Here is an 8,566-nt window from a genome sequence, read left to right as displayed (position 1 = left end):
TTTTAGTTCATTTGCTTTTCCTTACTCTGGGTGCCCTATTCACTGCCTTCCTGGCTCTTCTGATGGTCCTTTGTGTCCCAGGCAAGTCCTCCCTCTGGAGGTCCTTCTGAGACCAGTGGGTCGGGGGAGCAGCGACTTCCTCCCCTCCAGACCTCCATCCTCTGAAACTGCCTTCATTCCTTAAAGGCAGACACTTACAAAGAAAGGAAATTTTGCGCCCCTTTGCATTTTCCCATCAGGTCAACAAACTTCCTTCAGAGGGATGAGCCCTTCTCTTTCACGATCACTTTAAAACACATTTGAACAAAATAATCTTACAAATAGAAAACAAACAAAAATTTTTATAGACAGAACCTGGAGAGCTTCCTATATTCTTCTAAGAAGCTCTAGGGTATTTGCAGGCAGTGGGGTGCCATAGGGGATTTGATCAGGGAAGCGGTGCGGTGGGCACACGGAGATGTGGAAGGGCAAGAATCACAGCGGAATCGGAGAGGAGATGTAGGCACCTGGCCAAGGCTGCTGAGGGCCCCAGGGAAGGCAGGGCTGGGTCTTGGAGAGACACTGAACTGGGATGCTGTGGAGGACTTTGCACTTGATTGGATGTGACAGAGAAAGAGGAGGTCGTAGCTGTGGCGTTTCCAATCCGAGTGACTGCGGAGAGGTTGCTGGCACCAGGCTGAAAGACAAAACCGAAAAGAGGCAGAAGTGCGCGTGGGAAAGCGTGGCTCATGAAATGAACTTGAAATTGTAAAAGAATAAACAGAAACCTCAGTTAAATAGAGTGACCAGAAGGGGAAGCTCTCAAGCCCTGAGCTGACACCAGAGCCCAACAGGAAGAAGAACGAACGATTCCTCCTTTTCTGGGCAAGGACTCAGCCAGTGAGAAGCCATGGACTCTTCGTGTACTGTAGCCCTTTCTACCTCCTTTCCCTCCTATAAAGTGTATCCTTCCCTTGCTGTGTGGGGACCTGCCCGTGGCTCACCATGGATGCAGACCCCAAACTGCAATTCTCTGTTGATCTTGAGTAAATCCATCTTTGCTGGAGAAATATCTGACCATCTATGTGTTTCAGGTCAGCAGAATGCAAGAAGCTCTGAGGCAACCCCCCAGCAGACACCTTGCAAGCCAGGCCTGAGCCCCCCCAGATCCTGTTTGGAAGAAGAAAAAGCATAAATAACTAAGAAAGAAACTCTACAAACTAAGATAATACTAAAAAAAAAATTCAGAAATGAACTGAAGTGAGAAGTCAGTGTTGGTATTAAGAAGTTGAGCATCACCTGCTTAGAGGTGAGATACTGAAGGTGATACAGATGAGCTGAGAGAGGAGGTGAGAGGGCTGAGAAGGAGCTGCCCAAAGACAACTAGGGATCTCAGAACAGGAAGAGCCAACCCTGGGGCTGGACCCTTGGTGCGCACGAGAGGGGAAGGGAAGAGACACAGTCAGGACATCCTATGGCCAAGCTGTGAGGAAGGAAGTTTTGGTCTTGAATTTCCGAGATAAAGAAACTGTACAGAAAGCTCCCAGTACAGAAGTTAACTCACCTTGCCCCAAATCACAGCATTTGGAAGTTTGGAAGGAACCGAAGGGAGGCAGGAGAGTGGGTGGGCAGGGACCAGTAGAAGGAGGGGCGCGTGGGAGGGCGTCTGTTTGTGAAGACGGGGCATCCCTTCCTCCGGGCCAAGAAGGAAAAGATGAGTAACCAAGGAGAACTCAGGAAGATTCCAAGCTGTTCCATTTCCAGGGGCAGAAAGGAAATTGAGGGAGTTGGGGTGAGATCGAGGATCGTGGAGAAGGGGTGGGAAATGACCCAGTGGCCGAGGGGCTGGCTGTGCTCAGAGGATGGGCTCACGGGTCCTCGCCCATCACCAGCAGGGCCAGCAAGGGCCGACAGAGCACAGCGCAGAGAGGGCGAGAGGCGGCTGGGGCGGGTCACCCCTCGGTTGTAGGTGACTGGCAGGGAGGGGCAGGAGTGGGACTGTGATTTGTGACGCGCAGTTATCTCTAGCACAACATCGCGTCAAGTCCCAACCCAGGGGCCTGGGAAATGACGCCCACCATTTCTTAAGTACCAGATGCTGTGCAAATGACATTTCCAATCTTTCAACAATTCCTTGGGGTAGATATTATCATCCCATCTCCAGCTACGAAAACTGAGGTTTAGAGGATTGGAGAGAAGTTGTCGCTCCGGGTAGGGGCGGCTCCAGGGCCGGGAGGCACATCTGTCCCTCATTAAAGCCCAGGTTCTCTCCGCTCCCTCACAGAGGGAAGGTTTGGGGATCTGGCCAGAGCCTGGGGACAAGGGGAGGAGCCCAGTGGCACCACGGCCTCTGTAGCCTCTGTCTTCAGGCTAACAAACAGGCTGACCTGAGCTGTGATCCGAGCCCGTGGGATTCTGATCTTCCGGCGCCTTCTTTCTCCAGCAGCTCCGTTGGTGACTCACCCTCACCCGCTGCACTGACGCACGTCACCGTCCTGCGAATAATGCAACACAGAGCAGGGTCAGGGCGGCCATCCAGGCTGTCCAATCCCCGGAGCCCCAGGGCCCAGCTGGGAGTTCCCAGTTAGACCAGAAAAGTGGGTCAGCCCTCTCTGCTCTTCCCTCCTCCCGCTGGGACAGCCCGTGTCCCTTTTCCCCATCTGTCTGCCAACGGTGCTTAGGGTGGGCAGAGAGGCCTTGATCCCAGGCCTACAGTACAGATCTGTGTGCCGAGGGAGCAGGGAGGTGCTGGCTGGCAGAGGTTCGTCCAGGAGGATGGGGGAGGCCCCAAGTCTCTCACTAAGGGACTATGTGGGGAAGAAATGTGCTCACCTCTTATCCAGGAGGTACCAGTAAGCCCCTGCTGTGTAAATGCCAGGGACTCCCAGGGGCTGGGGACACAGAACCAGTGGAGAAAGTCCACTCCAGAGTCCTTGGTGTTTCATTTCCTCTTTTATCCCCACCATGAGGACCAGTATCTGGCACAGGCAGGCTCCATAAATATCTGTCGAATGAAGAAATGACAGGCTTGTTCCCAGCCTTAGAAGCTTACAGTCTACAGGAAAATCAGACATCAAACGAATCAATCACGCAGCTCATTCACTCCAACTGTGATAAGGACGATGGAGTTGAGAATGCACTTGCCATTATTTAGGAAAGTGTTAAAAGATTTTTCCTTGAGTGAAATTTTCAGTCTTCTCAGTTTCGATATGAGAAAAAAAAAATCTTAAAAAGTAGCGTAAGTCTTAGGCAGAATTGCAGCTACTGCTAGACAATTCAGCACACTATAGTCTTATTTAATGGAAGAATAAATGTTTGGTGGTGGTGAAAACAAAACACGGCAAAACAAAACTCTGTGTGTGTGTGAGCATTCAAGCCTCTACGTCCGCACAGAGTGAGGGCCAGGGCCCTTGTCAATAGCAGTCCCAACAGGGCTTTGGATCAGCTGTTTCTCATCTGTAATTTGGTCCCTCCCCTCCCAGTTATGGCCAACTGAACAAATCGCTTGGCTAAGATGCTCTAAAATGCCATCTCTCCCTTGTCCTCGTTCCCTAGTCCCACACCCCTCCGTGATGGTCAGAGGCCACATCATACAGCCCCTGCCAACCCCAGGTGCCAGACCACTCTCGACTGAGGTAGTTCCTCCATACAAGGTGGGCTTAGCTGTCTTCCTCTGCCCCACAATCTCTCTGGAAAGATTAGGCTCTCTTCCACCACCCCACTGCCGTGGCATCTTAGCTGAGTCCCTGACCATTGAAAAACTAAACAGCAGATGTGGTAGGCTGATGTGTGTGAGAGGCTAGATGCCCTTAAGTCTCAGCTACTTGGCAGATCCTAATCTTGATCAAGTGACAGCCTCCCTAAGCCTCAGTTTACTCATCTGTAAATTGGGACTGATAATGTTGTCTAAGGGGCCTGGTTGTTGAGAGGTAAGAACAACATACAAAAGCCTAGGAGTGAGGGGAGATGGGGCGAGGCTGGGAGACAGCACCGGCACCCACAGGAGCCTGGCTGCCTCATCCCTGCTGGGCCAGGGAAGAGAATTTAGAGCAATGCCCAGCCCCGCACCCAGAAAAAAGTCAGATAAAAGCTGAGAGAACCTCTTTCCCAAGGTCTTTTTTCCATGGGAAGTGTCTACTTGCGTGGTTGCTGTGGGTGTCTTAGTCCAGTTGGGCTACTATGACAAAATTCCACAGACTGGTTTATCAACAACAGAAATGTATTCCTCACTGTTCTGGAGGCTGGAAGTCCAAGATCAAGGTGCCAGCATGTTCAGGCCAGGGCCTCTTCCTGGGTCGTCACGGGTGCCTTCTCCCTGTCCTCACACTGTGGAAGGTGTGAGGCTCTAATCCCATCCTGAGGGCTCCCCTCCTGACCTCAGCACCTCCCAAAGGCCCTGCCTCCACATACCAGCATCTTTGGGGATGAAGATTCCAACATAGAAATTAGAAGGGGACACAAACATTCAGACCACAGCAGTGTGACTGGATTCAAACAAATAAGACAACCACCAAAGCTTGGCACAGGGAGCCAAGCCCAGGTCTGGGGCCTTCCTTATGGGTGACCTCCCAAGGCCGAGAGGGGGGTGTGTGTTGCGTGGGAGTCGGGGCTGGGGGGTGAGGGGGGTGGAATTAGCTCTTTTGTCCAGTTAGAGTTTAATTACCACTCAGAATCGTTTAAACTCTTGAATGAAAGTTTTCTTCCTGCACAGGATCCTAGAACACTGAGCGCAGGGGACACATCACCAAACAAAACCACACGAGTACTTCTAACGGAGACCAACCCCTCCGCCCCTTCTCTCGGTGGCAAAATGCCTTACATAAGGGTCACCTGATACCGTTCACGAGCCAGTAGCATGAGCCTCTGACCTCTGAGGTCATTTTGGCTCCAACTCAAAGCAAATAGACGCCTGATCCGCAGATACAGCTGAGAAATGAAGAGAAAAGAAACAAGAAAAGCTGAGATGCTGAGCGCAGCCGCGAGCGTATATCCAGATTGCACGGGCCCGTCTGCGCCTGCGCGGCCCTGGCTCACTCGGGTGGTCCAGGACAGCCCAGCAGCACGGCCTCTGTGCGGAGGAACGTGCTTGACGAGGCGATGGGCAGAAGGTATCCGCGCGTCCAGCTGCGGCCCCACCTCTTCTTTTCCGTCCTCTTATCTCTCCCACTGGGGATAATCCTCTCTGGGCTTATTCCTTAGCGCAACTCAGAACAGGAGTTAAAACCTTCTCCCAGTCAGCTTCCCGGCACTGGCCTCTGTAACTGCGGAAGCTGGTTCTGTAACGGAAGCCCCCGAGCCCAGGAGGGTCTGTCCACACCCAGTGAAGGTTAACAGGCTGCAGCCGCAGACCCAGCCAGCCTGGGTGAATGTGCCATCGGGGGGCAGGCCGGTGCCCACAGAAGAACAGAAGCCCCCAGACCCCGAGGCAGAGGCCAGCACCCTGACCCAGGTCTCCCCCAACCTCCTGGAACCTCCATTTGCTCGTGTGTAAAATGAGAGGGGATCCCACAGTTCACGTAAGAGGGTTAGGAGAGGCTCCGGGTCGGAGCGGGCTGGGGTCTGGCCTGCTGCTGAGCCCCCAGATCCTACTGCGATGCAGAGGGAAGCCATTTGCCCCGGTTCCCCTGCTGCAGGGGCACCTCTGCCACTCCCCCTCGGGCCGCCCGTGGGGCTCAGCTGCAGGCGTCTTGAGGAGGCCCACAAGCTGCAGGGACGCCCGATGGGCCACAGCCAGTGCCCCACGGAACAGTGAACAAATGACCCAGCTCGGCCTTGTTCTGGGAGCAGCACAAAAAGCGCAAGAGGTGTTGCTGTTTGCTTATTTTTGATAAGAGGATTTATGGAAATTCACACATTTTAACATATCCTTGACACCATGACAAGACGATCAGAAACGACACATAATTCAGAAATGCAGTCTCTCATCAGAGACTTCCTGTAGCATGAGGTGTTCATAGGCTCCAAATTCGTTTTTTTGTGGGGTTTTTTGAATTTTATTTTATTTATTGTTTTATACAGCAGGTTCTTATTAGTCATCAATTTTATACACATCAGTGTATACATGTCAATCCTAATCTCCCAATTCATCCCACCACCACCACCACCACCACCCCCGCCACTTTCCCCTCTTGGTGTCCATACGTTTGATCTCTACATCTGTGTCTCAGTTTCTGCACCACAAACCGGTTCATCTGTACCATTTTTCTAGATTCCACATATATGCGTTAATATACTTGTTTTTTTAATATACTTGATTAAGTTAATATCAAGTTAATATACTTGATATTTGTTTTTCTCTTTCTGACTTACTTCATTCTGTATGATAGTCTCTAGATCCATCCATGTCTCAACAAATGACCCAATTTCCTTCCTTTTTATGGCTGACTAATACTCCATTGTATATATGTACCACTTCTTCTTTATCCATTCGTCTGTTGATGGGCATTTAGGTTGGTTCCATGTCCTGGCTATTGTAGATAGTGCTGCAATGAACATTGGGGTGCATGTGTTTTTTTGAATTATGGTTTTACTTGGTATAGGCCCAGTAGTGGGATTGCTGGGTCATATGGTAATTCTACTTTTAGTTTTTTAAGGAATCTCCATACTGTTCTCCATAGTGGCTGTATCAATTTACATTCCCACCAACAGTGCAAGAGGGTTACCTTTTCTCCACACCCTCTCCAGCATTTGTTGTTTGTAGATTTTCTGATGATGCCCATTCTAACTTGTGTGAGGTGATATCTCATTGTAATTTTGATTTGCATTTCTCTAATAATTAGTGATGTTGAGCAGCTTTTCATGTGCTTCTTGGCCATCTGTATGTCTTCTTTGGAGAAATGTCTATTTAGGTCTTCTGCTTATTTTTGGATTGGGTTGTTTGTTTTTTGAATACTGAGCTGCATGAGCTGTTTATATATTTTGGAGATTAATCCTTTGTCTGTTGATTAGTTTGCAAATATTTTCGCCCATTCTGAGGGTTGTCTTTTCGTCTTGTTTGTAATTTCCTTTGCTGTGCGAAAGCTTTTAAGTTTCATAAGGTCCCATTTGTTTACTTTTGTTTTTCTTTCCATTACTCTAGGAGGTGTATCAAAAAAGATCTTGCTGTGATTTATGTCAAAGAATGTTCTTCCTGTGTTTTCCTCTAAGAATTTTATAGTGTCTGGCCTTACATTTACGTCTTTAATCCATTTTGAGTCTATTTTTGTGTATGGTGTTAGGGAGTGTTCTAATTTCATTCTTTAACATGTAGCTGTCCAGTTTTCCTAGCACCACTTATTGAAGAGACTGTCTTTTCTCCATTGTATATCCCTGCCTCCTTTGTCATAGATTAATTGACCATTGGTGTGTGGGTTCATCTCTGGGCTTTCTATCCTGTTCCATTGATCTATGTTTCTGCTTTTGTGCCAGTACCACATTGTCTTGATTACTGTAGCTTTGTAGTATAGTCTGAAGTCAGGGTGTCTGACTCCTCCAGCTCATTTTTTTCCCTCAAGACCATTATGGCTCTTCAGGGTCTTTTGTGTCTCCATAAAAATTTTAAGATTTATTGTTCTAGTTCTGTAAAAACTGCCATTGGTAATTTGATTAGGATTGCATTGGATCTGTAGATTGCTTTGGGTAGTATAGTCATTTTCACAATATTAATTCTTCCAATCCAAGAACATGGTATATCTCTCCATCTGTTTGTATCATCTTTAATTTCTTTCATCAGCGTCTTATAGATTTCTGCATACAGATCTTTTGTCTCCCTAGGTAGGTTTATTCCTAGGTATTTTATTCTTTTTGTTGCAGTCGTAAATAGGAGTGTTTCCTTAATTTCTCTTTCAGATTTGTCATCATTAGTGTATAGGAATGCAAGAGATTTCTGTGCATTAATTTTGTATCTTGCAACATTACCAAATTCATTGATTAGCTCTAGTAGTTTTCTGGTGGCACTTTTAGGATTCTCTGTGTATAGTATCATGTCATCTGCAAACAGTGACAGTTTTACTTCTTCTTTTCCAATTTGTATTCCTTTTATTTCTTTTTCTTCTCTGATTGCCTAGGACTAGTGGCTAGGACTTCCAAAACTATGTTGAATAATAGTGGTGAGAGAGGACATCTTTGTCTTCTTCCTGATCTTAGAGGAAATGCTTTCAGGTTTTCACCATTGAGAATGATGTTTGCTGTGGATTTGTTGTATATGGCCTTTATTATGTTGAGGTAGGTTCCCTCTATGCCCACTTTCCAGAGAGTTTTTATATAAATGGGTGTTGAATTTTGTCAAAAGCTTTTTCTGCATCTACTGAGATGATCATATGGTTTTTCTTCTTCAATTTGTTAATATGGTGTATCACATTGATTGATTTGCATATATTGAAGAATCCTTGCATCCCTGGGATAAATCCCACTTGATCATGGTGTATGATCCTTTTAATGTGTTGTTGGATTCTGTTTGCTAGTATTTTGTTGAGGATTTTACATCTATTTTCATGAGTGGTATTGGTCTGTAATTTTCTTGTTTTGTAGTATCTTTGTCTGGTTTTGGTATCAGGGTGATGGTGGCCTCATAAAATGAGTTTGGGAGTGTTCCTTCCTCTGCAATTTT

At 47.6% G+C, this 8,566-nt stretch overlaps 1 long non-coding RNA gene across 1 annotated transcript; it reads right to left on the bottom strand.

Annotated features, from left to right (window-relative positions):
* Nucleotides 1-351: 351 nt before the first annotated feature.
* On the bottom strand, nucleotides 352-2,446 carry LOC308615274. Its single transcript, XR_014015499.1, has 4 exons — nucleotides 2,367-2,446; nucleotides 1,544-1,728; nucleotides 984-1,149; nucleotides 352-676 (listed from the first exon to the last, which is right to left on the bottom strand). It is a non-coding gene; the product is annotated as an uncharacterized lncRNA (long non-coding RNA).
* Nucleotides 2,447-8,566: the final 6,120 nt, after the last annotated feature.

The sequence above is a fragment of the Mesoplodon bidens genome, assembly GCF_964165515.1.
Source record: "Mesoplodon bidens genome assembly, chromosome: 1".
Lineage (NCBI taxonomy): Eukaryota > Metazoa > Chordata > Mammalia > Artiodactyla > Ziphiidae > Mesoplodon > Mesoplodon bidens.
Note: the sequence above shows the minus strand (reverse complement) of the source record. Positions and strands in the feature narration are given on the sequence as shown.